The sequence below is a fragment of the Plecotus auritus genome (genome assembly GCF_963455305.1).
Source record: "Plecotus auritus genome assembly, chromosome: 1".
NCBI lineage: Eukaryota > Metazoa > Chordata > Mammalia > Chiroptera > Vespertilionidae > Plecotus > Plecotus auritus.
Window position 1 is genome coordinate 142,336,738 of NC_137770.1, and position 15,381 is coordinate 142,352,118.

Genomic DNA, 15,381 nt, shown 5'->3' on the forward strand with positions numbered 1-15,381 from the left:
AGCCACCTAATATGTGGTACTGTGTAATAGAAGCCCTAGCAAACTAATACAGTTCCCCTGCTGTTTTATTAATAGCTTCTTTATCATTAAAGTAGCATATTTTCCAAGAGAAGCTTCATGTGGGCAGCTTTATTCATGACTATACCCATGGCATTCACCATAGTGCCTAATATGCAGAAGATGTCCAACAAGTATTTATTGACTAAGTACAGAAAAATTCAAAATTACAAACAGGTATTGACAAAAAATACAAATAACAGGTAACACCACCAACCACTGGTAACAATTATTTTCACACAGTACAACTGTTCCCAGCCATTAAATATTCCTCAAAAACATGCTTTATAATACCTGAATGAAACTTTAGTAGGTGGGCAAACCATATTTTTTATTATTCCCTACTGTTTGATAACAACTTATGTAAGAATCAAGAGGAAATAAAGAGTGGCATAGCTACAATAAAAAACACTATGGAAAGTTTCATCTGTAGACTAGGAGAAGCGGAGGACAAAATTAGCAAATTGGAAGACAGGGCAGCAAAACACACCCAAACTGAACTGCAATTGGAGAAAAAAATTAAAAGACAGGTGGAAAGCCTAAGAGAGCTTTGAGACAATATGAAACAAAGCAACATAAGAATAATAGGGGTGCCAGAATGACAAGAAGAGGAACAAGGGTTAGAAAACCCATTTGAAGAAATGATGTCAGAAAACTTCCCTGATTTGGGGAAGAAAAAAGTCACACAAGCACAGAGAGTCCCAAACAAGATGAACCCTAAAAGACCCACACCAAGACACATCACATTCAAGACAAAGAGAAAATCTTAAAGGCTGTAAGAGAGAGACAGAAAGTTATATACAAGGGATCTCCCATTAGGTTATCAAATGATTTCTCAACAGAAACTCATCAGGCCAGAAAGAAATGGAAGTTTACAAAGTGATGCAAAGCAAGGGACTGAATCCAAGAATACTCTATTTAGCAAGGCTATCATTCAAAATTGAAGGCGAAATAAGGAGCTTCACAGACAAAAAAAAGGCTAAGGGAGTTTATCACTACCAAGCCAGCAATGTAAGAAATGCTAAAGGGACTGGTATAAAAAGAAGAAATAAAAAGGGAAGAAGGAACACAGGCACAAAAAATAAAAGTGGCTACAAACAACTACCTTTCAATAATAACTTTAAACTTAAATGGACTAAATGCTCGAATCAAAAGACATTGAGTGCCTGAATGGATAAGAAAACATGACCCATATATATGCTATCTATAAGAGACCCATCTCAGAACAAGGGACTCACACAGACTGAAAGTGAAGGGATGGAAAAATATCTGTCAGGCAAATGGAAATGAAAAAAAAGCTGGGGTAGCAATACTTATATCTGACAAAATAGACCTCAAAGTAAAGGCCATAACAAGAGATATGGAAGGCCACATCATAATATTAAAGGGATCGATACAACAAAAGGATATAACCCTGATAAATATATTTACACCCAATGCAGGAGCACCCAAATACATAAAAAAAACTCCTGGAAGTTATCAAGGAAGAGATCAACAACAATACAATCATAGTAAGGGACTTTAATACCCCACTGACATCACTGGAGAAATCCTCTAGATAAAAAATCAGCAAAGAAACAGCAATCCTAAATGACTCACTAGAACAGATGGACTTAATTGACATCTTCAGAACATTTCACCCTAAAGCCATGCAATATACGTTCTTCTCAAGTGCACATGGGACATTTTCAAAGATAGGCCACATATTGGGTCACAAGCAAAGTCTCTCCAAATTTAAGATGATTGAAATCATATCAAGTGTCTTCTCAAATCACAATGGCATAATATTAGAAATAAACTACAATAAAAACAATCTGAAAAATTTAAACACTAGGAAGTTGAATAGCATGCCATTAAACAATGATTGGGTTACCAAAGAGATCAAAGAAGAAATTACAAACATCCAGGAAACTAATGACAATAAAAATACAACAATCCAAAATCTAAGAGACACAGTGAAAGCAGTACTGAGAGGGAAGTTCATAGCTTTACAGGCTTACCTCAAAAAAACAAGAAAAAAATGATAATAAGTTCTTTCCATTTTTGCCATTACTGAAAAAAATAAGGAAAGATATCCTTGTAAACATATATTATGCCCTGTTTCCTCAGAAGTGGAATGATTAAGGCACGTGTATACACATCATTAAGTTTTTGACATATATGTCACATTCTTATTCTTAAAGGTTTAGCAGCTTATACTCCCCCATCAGTATATTAGGATTGTAACTTAAAATAATAATTTTTATAATTCTAATATTAATTGAGTATTTACTATGTTGTGCCAGATGATATATTAAACACTTCATAAGCACTATTTCATTTAATTCCCTCAAAAACCCTGTGATGTGATTGCTAATACTATCTGCAAACACAGATGAGAAAAATAGTTTTACCGAAAATAAATGATTTACTTAATAAAAATATATTAATCAGTTGCCTTCACCAGTGAGAGGAAGGTCTAAGAAGCAAAACCAATCTATCTGACTCTAGTAACTCTCCAGTTTCATCAATACTGTACTGGTTATTATTGTTTCTCATATCTTTGCAAATTTGATAGCAGAAATAGATTATTTTAATTTACCTTTTTTTCTTTTATTAAATTTATTGGGATGACATTGGTTAATAAGATTATATAGGTTTCAAGTGTACAATTCTATGATACATGATCTGTATATTGCATTATGTGCCCACCACCCAAAGTGCAATCATCTTCTGTCACCATATATTTGACTCGCTTTAATTTTCATTTCCAGGTTTATTAATTAGTTTGAGCCCATTTTTCTATGTTTGTTGGCCATTTAGAGTGCATTATCCGTCTCTGTTCTTAGTCTCTTCTGCTATTGATGTTCAGCACCACAATGATTAAATATGGAAGCTGCCATGTACTTATGATTCTCATGCAGATGCCCAGAAACCTAATCTAAGATTTGAAACAGACACTTCTAATTACTCAATGCAGCCAAATTTTCAGAATTGTCTTATCTCCTAAGCAATATGCATGCTAATTTTATGAAACTTTTTTCCTTCAGTAACATTGTAAACTATTTTGATTGAGTGATGTCCTAATATTTTTTTAATTAAATCCAACTTTATCGCTCTAAACAAATCTTGACCTTTCCCCCTCAAATTGTAGAAAGAAAGAAAAAGAAAGAATAAAAGAGAGAAAAAATGCAACCTTAGGCTCACCATCACCTTTGTGTAACCACTAAAATCTAAAATGTCACAGCAGCCCAGCCCTGAGAACAGAGCACGGAGCATGAACTCACAAGGTGCCTGGTCGTGACAACAGGTAGCAGGTAGAGAGAGGACTTGTTTTGTACTGTGAACCAGTCGTTAGATGTGCAGAAACATTTACCTTGGAAATAAGCTGAATATTCGGGATGGATAATTATACACTGAGGAGCTTAATTTAGGATAAGAGAAGCTGCTAATTTATGGCAACACACAAAGCTCCAATGAGGCTGTGCTGTTGGGTTCAAGTACTCCATGGTCTGGGGCTGAGTCAAGGATCAATTGATTAAGTATAGATCACGCTGGCAAAGAGACTCTATTATCAGCAGCTTGAGTCTGGAGAGTAATTAAGAGCAGCTTCCGTATTCAATATTTTAAGTTCTAAATTTAGAATTTGAATATTATGGGGAATACCCTTTGGCACCCCAACAACTGCTTTGTTTGTTTGTTTGTTTGTTTTTGTTAAAGAGAAAGGGAAAACTTCTTTCCCTGAGACCCAGTTGTTTGTCCCCCAGCTCAGAAGATTTGTGCATTTAAATGTGTTGATCCTTTAATAATTAAAAGCATCTTCCTGATTGTTGACCTCCAACCTTACTCAACTTAGCAGCAGTCACAGTCAGCAGTGTTTGTGGGAAAACCAAACTGAAGGGAGTTAAACTGTTTAGAGAGCAGTATTCGTGCTGATGAGGAATTCGCAGCCACAGCTCCTTCACCTGCTTATGAGCTGCCACTCACAACAGCCAAGTGGCTGGTGAAGCACATACATGGGAGTTACTCTATGGCAAAGTACCCCCGGGTTGCCAGAGGAATTGTGTCCCACTGGGAGCTTGAGTTTAGATATTCTGTAATTACTATCAAGTCATACCAAAATTAGAGTTGAAGCTGCTTCACTCAGATTCCTAAGGAAGTATCATTAATATGCAGCTGTGAGCAAAAGAACGTGGTTGGTCTCTTTGAAAAGCTTTGCAACAAAAAGTAGCCAACTAGGATGCCCTTAAAGTCTTTGAAATTATACACTTTTTATAAGTGCCTCCAAAAAGAACTTAGGAAAGCATGGCCAACAGAATGCACACCATCACAAGTGCAATGATTGCTTCTGTCCAGTGGGCCTTACTGGCAGGCTAGGGAAGGAATTATCACTACCACAACCCATCAGGGTCTGGGTAACCTGGTGATTCTGCTCTTCTCAGCTAGGTTTCAGGGAGCTGCACAGCTGCCAGGGACTCAGAGTAGGATCAGCTCAGCCCTGCCCAGCTGTTAACCTGGATAAATCAAGATAACTACTTTATTTTTCACTAGAAGCCTGATGCATGAAGATTCGTGCAAGAATGGGCTCTCCTTTCCCTGGCTGCTAGCTCCGCCTTTCTGCTCTGGCCCCGCCTTCCCACGCTGCCCAGAGGCCCTGAGCAGCTAGGGCAGTGTGGAATGCCTGCATCATTGCCCTGCCCCCAGCTGCTTGGCACCTGCGTATGCAAATTAACCTACCATATTTGTTGGGTTAATTTGCATACTCACTCCTGATTGGTTGGTGGGCGTCACAAAGGTACAGTCAATTTGCATCTTTCTCTTTTATTAGTGTAGATAAGGAGGGAAAAGGAGACTGCTCAGATCCTAGCTGAATGTGAGTGTTCACAAATATAGTGTTTTATTGAGGTCTGTGAACACAGGTGGATGGGAACACCTACTCTTTTTAGGATTCTATAAAGAATAATCTAGTAAATGATCCAAAAGGCCAACTCTTTCAAATGCCTCTCCAAAGAAAAGGTTACTTATCCTAGATTAGCATCAATTTCATCCAGTGAATAATTTGTTGGGAAGCATTATTTTAAAAAATACAATTTGTGTTATCAGTCATCTTTCATAAGCAAAAACGACTTCAAATTTTAAAACAAAACAGAACATTTTCCCCTCAGAAAATACAACTACTATAGATTTTGATATATTGTTCTATAATTGCTTGAAAATTATAAATATATCTGAATTTAATTAGGGTAATATTTACCCAAAATTATATCAAGTTATGAATACTGTGACTACATTTTCATTGCCAAGAAAAAAATAATTATATGTAAACAAATGTAGCTAATCAAAATCATTAGCAGAACTTGATAATCAATCCCTTAAATCCTATTTGGCCATCCAAAAGCCTAAGAGTGTGTAGAGTGGGGGACAACTCTGAAAATACCAAAGATTGACAAAGGGGTGACAATTTCCATGAGTAATATTTGCAAATGAGAAATTAGAGAGGATGGTATCAATTGCTAACATGCTAGTTTCTAAAATATCATGAACAAGACCAGCCTCATGATTCTTTAAGATGCATCTAGCAAAGCTTATCTATATATAGCTTCTGGTTGCCACTATACCAAGTGGCTGAGACAGGGAAATACGATCTAAAATAGTTTTGCATTATCTTTTTTCCTCAGAGGAAATTGGTTTTAGTCTTCAAAATCAGCTCCGCAGCCAGTCTCTCCTATTGACCCTTCCTCAGTCAATTTAAGAAGCCCCCCTCCAACCTCAGGATGCATTGACTTACATTCCCAGCACTTTAACCTAATTCCCTTTTGAGCTGTTATTTATTTTAAATGTGAAATGCTCTGAAAAGATCTAATACAAACAAACATTCTAAAGGAGTAAACTATGAAAAGCAAGGCACAGAGGTGGTGAATTGTGAAAACAGCAGGAAGAGCAGAAAAATACTGGAATAAAGATGGGGGAAAATAGTAACTATACATTATCAACATTTATTTTGTGTGAAGAAAAGCATCTGGGCAATTGCCAGACCCAGACAGGTCTGCGAATAAAAGAATTAATCAGTAGGGAGATAATAGAAATAGAGAACTAAAAACTTCATCAGGGAAATGTTTTCTATCTATTTCCTAGACATAAGGAAGATTTTTTTTAACTTGTGAATATACCCCAGTGGGAGTATATTCAGAGGAAGCCTACTGGAAGGTTGGGAAGTTCCCTATGGCCCAGTGGTAATAAGGCCAGCCTCACTGCAGTGTCAGTGGATTTCACTTGCAAAGCTAGAACTCCCATCCATGCCCAAGTGTAATAAAAAGCCTCCTGCTCTGGTGTCCATTGAGGCCAAATGGGGAATCTGCACTGCTACTTCCACCTGGGAGTGATAAGGTTCCCTTCTCCTGCCAGAGTTCTGGTAGAAACTGACAGCAAAAAATGGAAGATTTAATTAAGATCTGGGGGCTCCTACCACAATATGAAAATGCTTAAATTTCAATGTAAAAAATCACCCATTATACCAAGAACCAGGAAGATCTCAAACCAAGTGTAAAAAGACAATCAATGGATACTAACACCAAGTGACAGACATGTTGGAATTTTGCATGTTGGAATACATGCATGAATTCACTGTTTAAAATGGGCTCCAAGTGTAATGCTGAAGTTTTGTCTCATGTTCCTAAGTGCTAAAAGGCTGCGATGTGCCATATGGAGAAAATATATGTTTTAGATAAAGTTCATTTAGGCATGAGTTACAGAGATGTCAGCCATGAATTCAAAGTTAATGAATCCACAATATATATTAAATAGGATGTATTTCAACAGAAACATACAACATAAACAAAGGAAGGATAAAAATCACATAAACACATTGAGAGACACAGAAAACATTTAACAAAATTCAGCACCCATTTATGTAAAAACTCTCAAAGTTGGAACAGAAGGAACATACCTCAACATAATAAAGCCCATTTATGACAAACTCATGGCTGACATCATACTCAATGGGAAAAACTAGAAATCAGAACAAGACAAGGATATCCACTGCCATCACATTCATTCAGCACAGTATTGGAAGTACTAGCCAGGGCAATCAAACAAGAAAAAGAAAAGACATCCAATTGGGAAGGAAGAAGTAAAACTGTCATTATTTGCAGATGGCATACTACTTTATAAAGATAACTCTAAAATTCCACCAAAAAAGCTATTAGAATCAATACATGAATTCAGTAAAGTAGCAGAATACAAAATTAATATTCAGAAATTGGTTGCATTTTTATATACTAATAATGAACTATCATAAAGGAAAACTAAGAAAATAATACCATTCATAATTGCATTAAAAAAATAAAATACTTAGGAATAAATTTAACCAAGGAGGTAAAAGATCTATACTTAGAAAATTATAAGACACTGAAGAAATTGAAGAAGACACAAATACATTGAAGCATATACTGTGCTCATGGATATGAAGAATTAACATTGTTAAAATTTCTATACCAGTGGTCGACAAACTCATTAGTCAACATAGCCAAATATCAACAGTACAACGATTAAAATTTCTTTTGAGAGCCAAATTTTTTAAACTTAAACTTCTTCTAATGCCACTTCTTCAAAATAGACTTGCCCAGGCCATGGTATTTTGTAGAAGAGCCACACTCAAGGGGCCAAAGAGCCGCATGTGGCTCGCGAGCCGCGGTTTGCTGACCACTGGTCTATACTACCCAAAGCAATCTATAGATTCAATGCAATACCTATCAAAATACCAATGGTATTTTTCACAGAATTAAAAAATTAATCCTAACATTTACATGGAATCACAAAAGAACCCAAATAGCCAAAGCAATCTTGAGGAAAAATAACAAAGTCAGAGGTATCACACTCACACTACCTGATATTGAACTATGCTACAAGGCTATAGTAATCAAAATACTGTGGTACTGCCTGGCTTGTGTGGCTTAGTTGTTAAGCATCGACCCATGAACCAGGAGGTCATGATTTGATTCCTGGTCAGGACATATGCCCAGGTTTCAGGCTTAATCCCCAGTAGGGGGAAGGCAGGAGGCAGCTGATCAATGATCCTCATCATTGATGTTTCTATCTCTATCTCCCTCTCTTTTCCTCTCTGAAGTCAATAAAAATATATATATTTTAACTAGCATGGTACTAGCATAAAAACAGACACATAGATCAATGGAACAGAATACAGAGCCCAGAAATAAATTTATGCCTATTGTAGTCAATTAATACTTGACAATGGAAGCAGACATGTACAATGCGGTAATATACATTCTAGCCAATAAATGGTGTTGGGAAAATTGGACAGATACATGCAAAAAATGAAATTAGAGCACCACATACAAAAATAAACTCAAAATGGAAATAAAAAATAAACAAATGGGACTATATCAAACTAGAAAGTTTTTGCAAAGCAAAGGAAATCAACAAAACAAAAGACAACCTACTTAATGGGAGAACATATTCACCATAAATCTAATAAGGTGAATATCCAAAATTTATAAAGGACTGAGACAACCTAACACCAAAAAAACAAACAACCCAATTAAAAAATGGGCATAAGATCTAAATAGACTTTTCTCCAACAAGGATATATAGATGGTCAATAGACATATGAAAAGATGCTCAACCTCACTAATCATTAGAGAAATTCAAATTAAAACCTCAATGAGATACCATCTCACACCTGTCAGATAGCTATCATCAAGTGTTGGCAAGAATGTGGAAGAAAAGGAAACCCTCATGCACTGTTGGTGGGATTGCAAATTGGTGCATCCACTATGGGAAACAGTGTGGGGGATTCTAAAACAGTTAAAAATAAAACTCTCTTATGACCCAGCAATTCCATTTTGGAGTATTTATTCAAAGATATCCAAAACACTAATTCGAAAAGATATATGCATCCTTATGTTCATTGCAGTATTATTTACAATAGCCAAGGTATGAAAGTAACCTAAGTGCTCATCAATAGATGAGTGGATAAACAAGCAGTGGTACATATAAACAATGGAATATTACTTGGCTATAAAAAAGAGTAAAATTTTACCATTTGTGACAGCATGGATGGAACTAGAAGATATAATGCTAAGTCGGGGGGGGGGGAGTCAAACAGAGGAAAACAAATACCATATGCTTTCACTTAAATGTGGAATTTAACAAACAAAATAAGCAAGCAAAACAGAAACACAGATAGAGAGGAGGTCGATGGTTCCCAGATTGGAGGGGACTAAATGGTCTGGGTGAAATAAAGTGGAGGCAATTAAAAAGTACAAATTGGTAGTTAAAAAACAGTCACAGGAATGTACTAGTAAATTATAGCACAAGGAATACAGTCAATGATGTTGTAATATTTATGGTGCCAGGTGGGTACTGGGTTAACGGAGAGGGTCACTTTGTAAATTATATAAGTGTGTTTTACCACCTTGCCGTATTACTGAAACTAATATAATATTGAATATCAACTTGTAATTGAAAAAAAATAATATTAAAAACCTGGGAAAAGAAAAAAATCAGAAGCATACATAAACACATAAATCAGGGTTATGTTTTGATTAGTAGACAAAAACACAATCTGCACCACACAGGAACCTAACTCAATATTTCTTCTGAGAGCAATAATTTGGTATATGCTAATTCAGCATTCAAAGAAAATTGGTAAAACATAATTACTGTGAATAATGAAAATCAATTGTATATTATAAGCCATGGAGGGTAAAGAGGTAAGATTTCTCTTTACTTAGACTGATAAAATGATGACACCTAAATATTAAATGTCATACCTAGAGCAACAACTAAATAGGCTTTACAAAGGGATACATTCAAAACTACTATACAGAAAAATCAAAATAGAATTTTTAAAAATGTTCAAGTAACCCACAGGGGGGAGGATGAGAAATGAAAGCTGGAGAAGAAAAACAAAACAAAAAATAAAATAGCCTTGATTCCTAACAAATCAATAATTGCATTAAATATAAAAAGTCTTTACAAATCAATTAAGAGACAGAGATCAGCAGAATAAGTTAACAATCTACTATTTACAAGAGACTCACTTCAAATATAACAATATAGGTAGATTTGAAGTACCAGATTTAAAGTAAAAGGATTAAAAAATATATCATGTAGAGTTGACCCTTAAACAATGTGAGCACTGACCCCACACAAAGTTGAAAATCCATTAATAACTTTTGAATCTCCAAAAACTTAACTATGGTTAAGGGGATTGGTTCCAGGAAATGAAAGATCTGAATATGTGGAGAGACACACCTTGTTTCTTGATTGGAAGACTAAATAAAGACATCAATTCTTCTCATACTAATTACAGATTTAATATGATTTCTATAAAAATTCCAGGAAACATTTTTTATAAACATACTGCAGATTATGCCAAAATTTATGTGGAAAAGCAAAGAAACTAGAATATTTAAAATAATTTTGAAAAAGAAGAATAAAAATAAATCCAGCCACTGATTTCAGAAGATACTAACTGTAATTAAAATGGTATGAATAGGCATGTAGATCAATGGAGCAGAATAAAGAACCCAGGAAGAATATGCACAAATATTCCCAACTGATTTTTGACAAAAGTGCAGAAGCAATTCAATTAAGAAAAGATAACCATTTCAACTGTAGCAATTGAACATCCACAAGCAAAAAAATAAATAAACTTCAATCTGTCCACAAAAATTAACTTAAAATGTATCACAAACTTAAGTGTAAAACTATAAAAGTTTTAAAAAATAGAAGAAACTCTTCAGGATCTAAGAAAAGAATTCTTTGATTTGACATTAAAAGCACAATCCATAAAGTAAAAACTGATAAATTGAACTTTATAAAAATTAAAAACTTTTGCTCTTGTGAAAGATTCTACTAAAAGGATCAAAAGACAAGCTACAGACTAGGAAAAAAAATTTGCAGACCACATATTTGACAAATGACTAATATAGACTATATAAAAAACTCAAAACTCAACAATGAAAGAGAAATTTAAAATAGGGGGGGGGGGGGCGGACATATATAATACTTTCAACAATAAAGATTTTTTTAAAAAAATTCAATGAGAAAGTGCATTACTTACCTTGACTCTTAGCTTGTTGGGCACAATAACCGGGACCCAGTGTCTACTCCAGTTGCCTGTGCTTTCTAACCCTCAGCCATGGGTGAGTGTATCTCCATCCATATTGGCCAGGCTGGTGTCCAGATTGGCAATGCCTGCTGGAAGCCCTACTGCCTGGAACATGGCATCCAGCCCTATGTCCAGTCTTGCCAAGTGACAAGACCATTGGGGGAGGAGATGATTCCTTTAATACCTTCTTCAGTGAGACAGATGCTGACAAGCATGTGCTCAGGGCAGTGTTGGTAGACGTAGAACCCAGAGTCATTGATGAAGATCACACTGGTACCTACCACCAGCTCTTCCACCCTGAGCAGCTCATTACGGGCAAAGAAGATGCTGCCAATAACTATGCCTGTGGACACTAAACCATTGGCAAAGAGATCGTTAGCCTAGTCCTGGACCAAATTCAGAAACCAGCTGACCAATGCACAGGGCTTCGGGGCTTCTTGGTTTTCCACAGCTTTCATGGGGGAACTGGTTCTGGGTTCACCTTCCTGCTGATGGAATGTCTCCAGGGCAAGAAGTCCAAACTGGAGTTCTCCACTTATACAGCCCTCCAGGTTTCCACAGAAAACTGGAGGTGAGCCCTAAAACTCCATCCTTATGACTCACACCACCCTGGAGCACTCTGATTGTGCCTTCATGGTTGACAATGAGGCCATCAATGACATCTGATGTAGAAACTCCCATATCGAGTGCCCAACCTACACTAACCTTAAGCATCTAATTAACTAGATTGTGTTTCCCTTAGGTTTGATGGAGCTTTGATTGCTGATCTGACTGAATTCCAGACCAACCTGGTGCCCTACCTCTGCAGCCACTTCCCTCTGGCCACACATGTCCATCATCTCTGCTGAGAAAGCCCACCATGAACAGCTTCCTGTAGCAGAGATCACCAGTGAGTACTCTGAGCCAGCCAACCAGATGGTGAAATGTGCCCCTCTCCACAGTAAATGCATGGCTTGCTACCTGTTGTACTGTGGTGACGTGGTTCCCAAAGATGTCAATGCTGCCATTGCTACCATCAAGACAAAATGCAGCATCCAGTTTGTGGACTGTGTGAGGCTGGTAATTAATGTGCATCCTGGACAACCCACAACTACTGCTGAGGCCTGGGCTTGCCTGGACTACAAGTTTGACCTGGTATATGCCAAGCGTGCCTTTGTCCACTGGTACATGGGTAGAGCATGGAGGAAAGAGAGTTTTCTGAGGCCCATGAGGACATGGCTGCCCTTGAGAAGGATTATGAGGAGGTTGATGTGGATCCTGTTGAAAGAAAGGATGAGGAAGGAGAGGAATACTAATTACCATTCCTTTCAGCACTGCAACATGTCTACTCAGAACTTCAGGCTCAACAGCTAAAAGCTTTCTGGTAAGATTTTATTCCTTTTTACCTGTGATCATGTCTGTCTTTTTCATGTATACCTATAAGAAAGATTTCCCCTCATGTTTAAAAGTAAAGGCATTGAGGAATTTTAAAAAATCCAATGAGAACATGGGCAAAAGATGTGATGAGACATTTCACCTGACAAGATATAAAAATTGCAAAAAAGTATATGAAAATATGTTCAATGTCATTAGCTATTAGAGAAATGCACATTAAAACCACAATGAGAGGGAGGAGGGAATAATGGCGGCGGAATAGACAGACGTGTTCCGAGCCTTGTCCCGGAGCAGAAAGAAAGAACAGCTGAGGGTCGCACAAGGAGTGTTTGTTGGCCGGTTGGGAGACAGCTGAATTCCAGAAGGAGGTGGGGGACTGCTGAACGGGGTTCCCCTGACCTGGCAGCACCAACTGCGGCTGGGTCCCCTCCCGGAGCTGCGGGGTTGGACGCGGAGTCTGCGCCATCTTGATCCGGAAAGTGGAGCTTATCTGAAGCCTGAGAATCCACAACTGCGGCACCCCAGGAACAGCTGCGAGCCCCAGAACAACGCTCCCCAACTGGCGCAAGCACACGGGTTCAGAGGAGCTCTACACTCCACCACGGAAAGGTCAGATTTCGCCTGGGATAAGGTGAGGTCTCTGGTCCCGGAGGGAGAGAGGAACGCGCGTTTTGCGGGAGCTGGAGGACCAGGGAAGTCTGTGCCTAGAAAAATCCGTGGCTGTAGGGGCTGGCGTGATCTGTGATTGTGGAAAGGGGTCCTCAGAGCTGCTAAGAGAAGGGCACTCTAAAAAGCAACCCATTTTGATCTGAAGTGCAGGGACACCCTAAGAATTTCAGGCTGTCCAGACTTACGCGCAGCCCCTGCGTTCCCTGGGTGCCTGGGCTTACGCGGAGTCCCGGAGTTCGCACAACTGAGCTTTTTCCTCTTGAAATTCTGGCCTCTGATTACTAAGCCCAATACATAGGATCACCCAGTTGGGGACACCCTGGGAGACTGCAGGGGAAGGTTGTTTTTCTGGAACCGGGGGATCGGAGCTGGGCGTGACCATCAGAGAGTCAGCTCTGAGGCAGACCACTCCCACAGGCCAGTGGCGAGTGCGGGAAAGAAGGCTCTAACACTGCCTAGAGAGGCCATAGATAGACCCGGAAGTTAATCCAGAAACACTGCCACCCAGGGGCTGAATCACAAATTGACTCTTGTGTAATCAAAAATAAAGGAATACGAGAAATTAAGACACACCGCCTGCTTAAAATCAGGACTGGCTTACAACACCGAAGAGCAGTGGATCGCAGGGAACTGCAATACTGTCTGGACTGAGAAACAGGCGTGCCAAACAGAAAAACAGAGGAAGTGAATGACCTTCACTACTTCACATTTTATTTTTACCTTTTATTTTTTTATTCTTTTTTATTTTCATTTTTTGCATCTTTTAATCAAGAAACTTTTTTTTCTCTTTTTTCATCACTTGATTTTACCTTTTTAATTATTACATTTTTATTTTCAATCCGTATTATTACTACTGCTATTTTATCTTTTTTTTTTTTTTTTTTTAAGTGTCATTTTATTTTCTCTTCATTTTATTTTGGGATTAGGGTTCTACATTCTATTTCTATCTTTCCTTTAGCATCGTTTTACTCTATCTCAACTCTACCTTTAGGCCATCACTCCCCTCCTAACCTCCCCCTTTTCAGTGTCCTGTTTATCTTACCCTTTTACTGCTTTAGATTCTCCCTATTCTTTCTGTTTACCCCTTGTTAAAATTTCACCCTACTTACATATCTAATCTCCAATCCCCTGCTCCAAGTCCACATACACCTCTCCCTTCGCTGTCTGAGCTATCCATAAACTTGTCCTTCTCTCTGTCCTTTTGTTGTTGTTTGCTTGAATGTAGATTATATCCAATTTTTATGCTTTTTTGTGAGATTGTTTTGCTTATTCTTCTTTTGTTTATTTTTTTGTTTGTTTTGTGCTTCAGCTTTCCCTTGCCTCACTCCATATTAGTTGGTGTTGTAGTTTGTACTAATCCCCAGGCACTTGTTGCTGGCATTTGCTGGGATTAGTGATGGTTCTATTGGAGTTTTATCCCCAATATATATAGTCTGTTCCCCTATCTCTCTTAGTCACTTTCTTGTCTCTCTTACTTTTTTTTTTCTTTTTTTTCTTCTCTTTACTTTCCCTTTTCCCAATTTCATTTTCACACTCCTTTTTTCTTTTTTTCTTTCTTTCTTTCTTTTTTCCTCTTCTTCTTTCTCTCCTATCACCTAATTTGCCTTTTTCTGGTGGTCACCTTTATTGGAGGTTATTAATATCGTGAATACATTCCTGTTCAGTGCCTTGTGAGTTGTACCTGGTAGTGCTGTATTTTGTGCCTTTAAATCAACCCAGGAGAGAAAGAACTACATAACCAGACACCCAGAGAAGAGAGACCATGGGGAGACAAAGAGGCAGCCCGCATATGAAAGAAAAGCAGGCATCACCAGAAAAGGAAGTAAACGAAATGGAGGCAAGCAACCTTCCAGAAAAAGAATTCAGAGAAATGGTCATAAGGTGGCTGAAAAGAATGGAAGACAAATTCGACAATATGAGCAAGAACCAAGAGGAAATGAAGAAGAACCAAGAAGAAATGAAAAATGACATCGCTGCTGTAAAGAACTCAATAGAAAGCATCAAGAGTAGACTAGAAGAAGCAGAGGACCGCATCAGTGAGCTAGAAGACAAGATGGAAAAAAATACCCAAGAAAAGCAACTTCTAGAAAAAAAAATTAAAAGGCAAGAGGAGAGTCTAAGGGAACTTTGGGACAACACGAAACAAAACAACATCCGCATAATAGGGG

The 15,381-nt window shown here is 37.8% G+C and overlaps 1 pseudogene across 1 annotated transcript; it reads left to right on the plus strand.

Moving 5' to 3' along the window:
• Window positions 1–11,200: 11,200 nt before the first annotated feature.
• Window positions 11,201–12,465, plus strand: LOC308247445 (tubulin alpha-1B chain-like; annotated as a pseudogene). The gene has a single exon. The product of its transcript is annotated as a tubulin alpha-1B chain-like (transcript).
• Window positions 12,466–15,381: the final 2,916 nt, after the last annotated feature.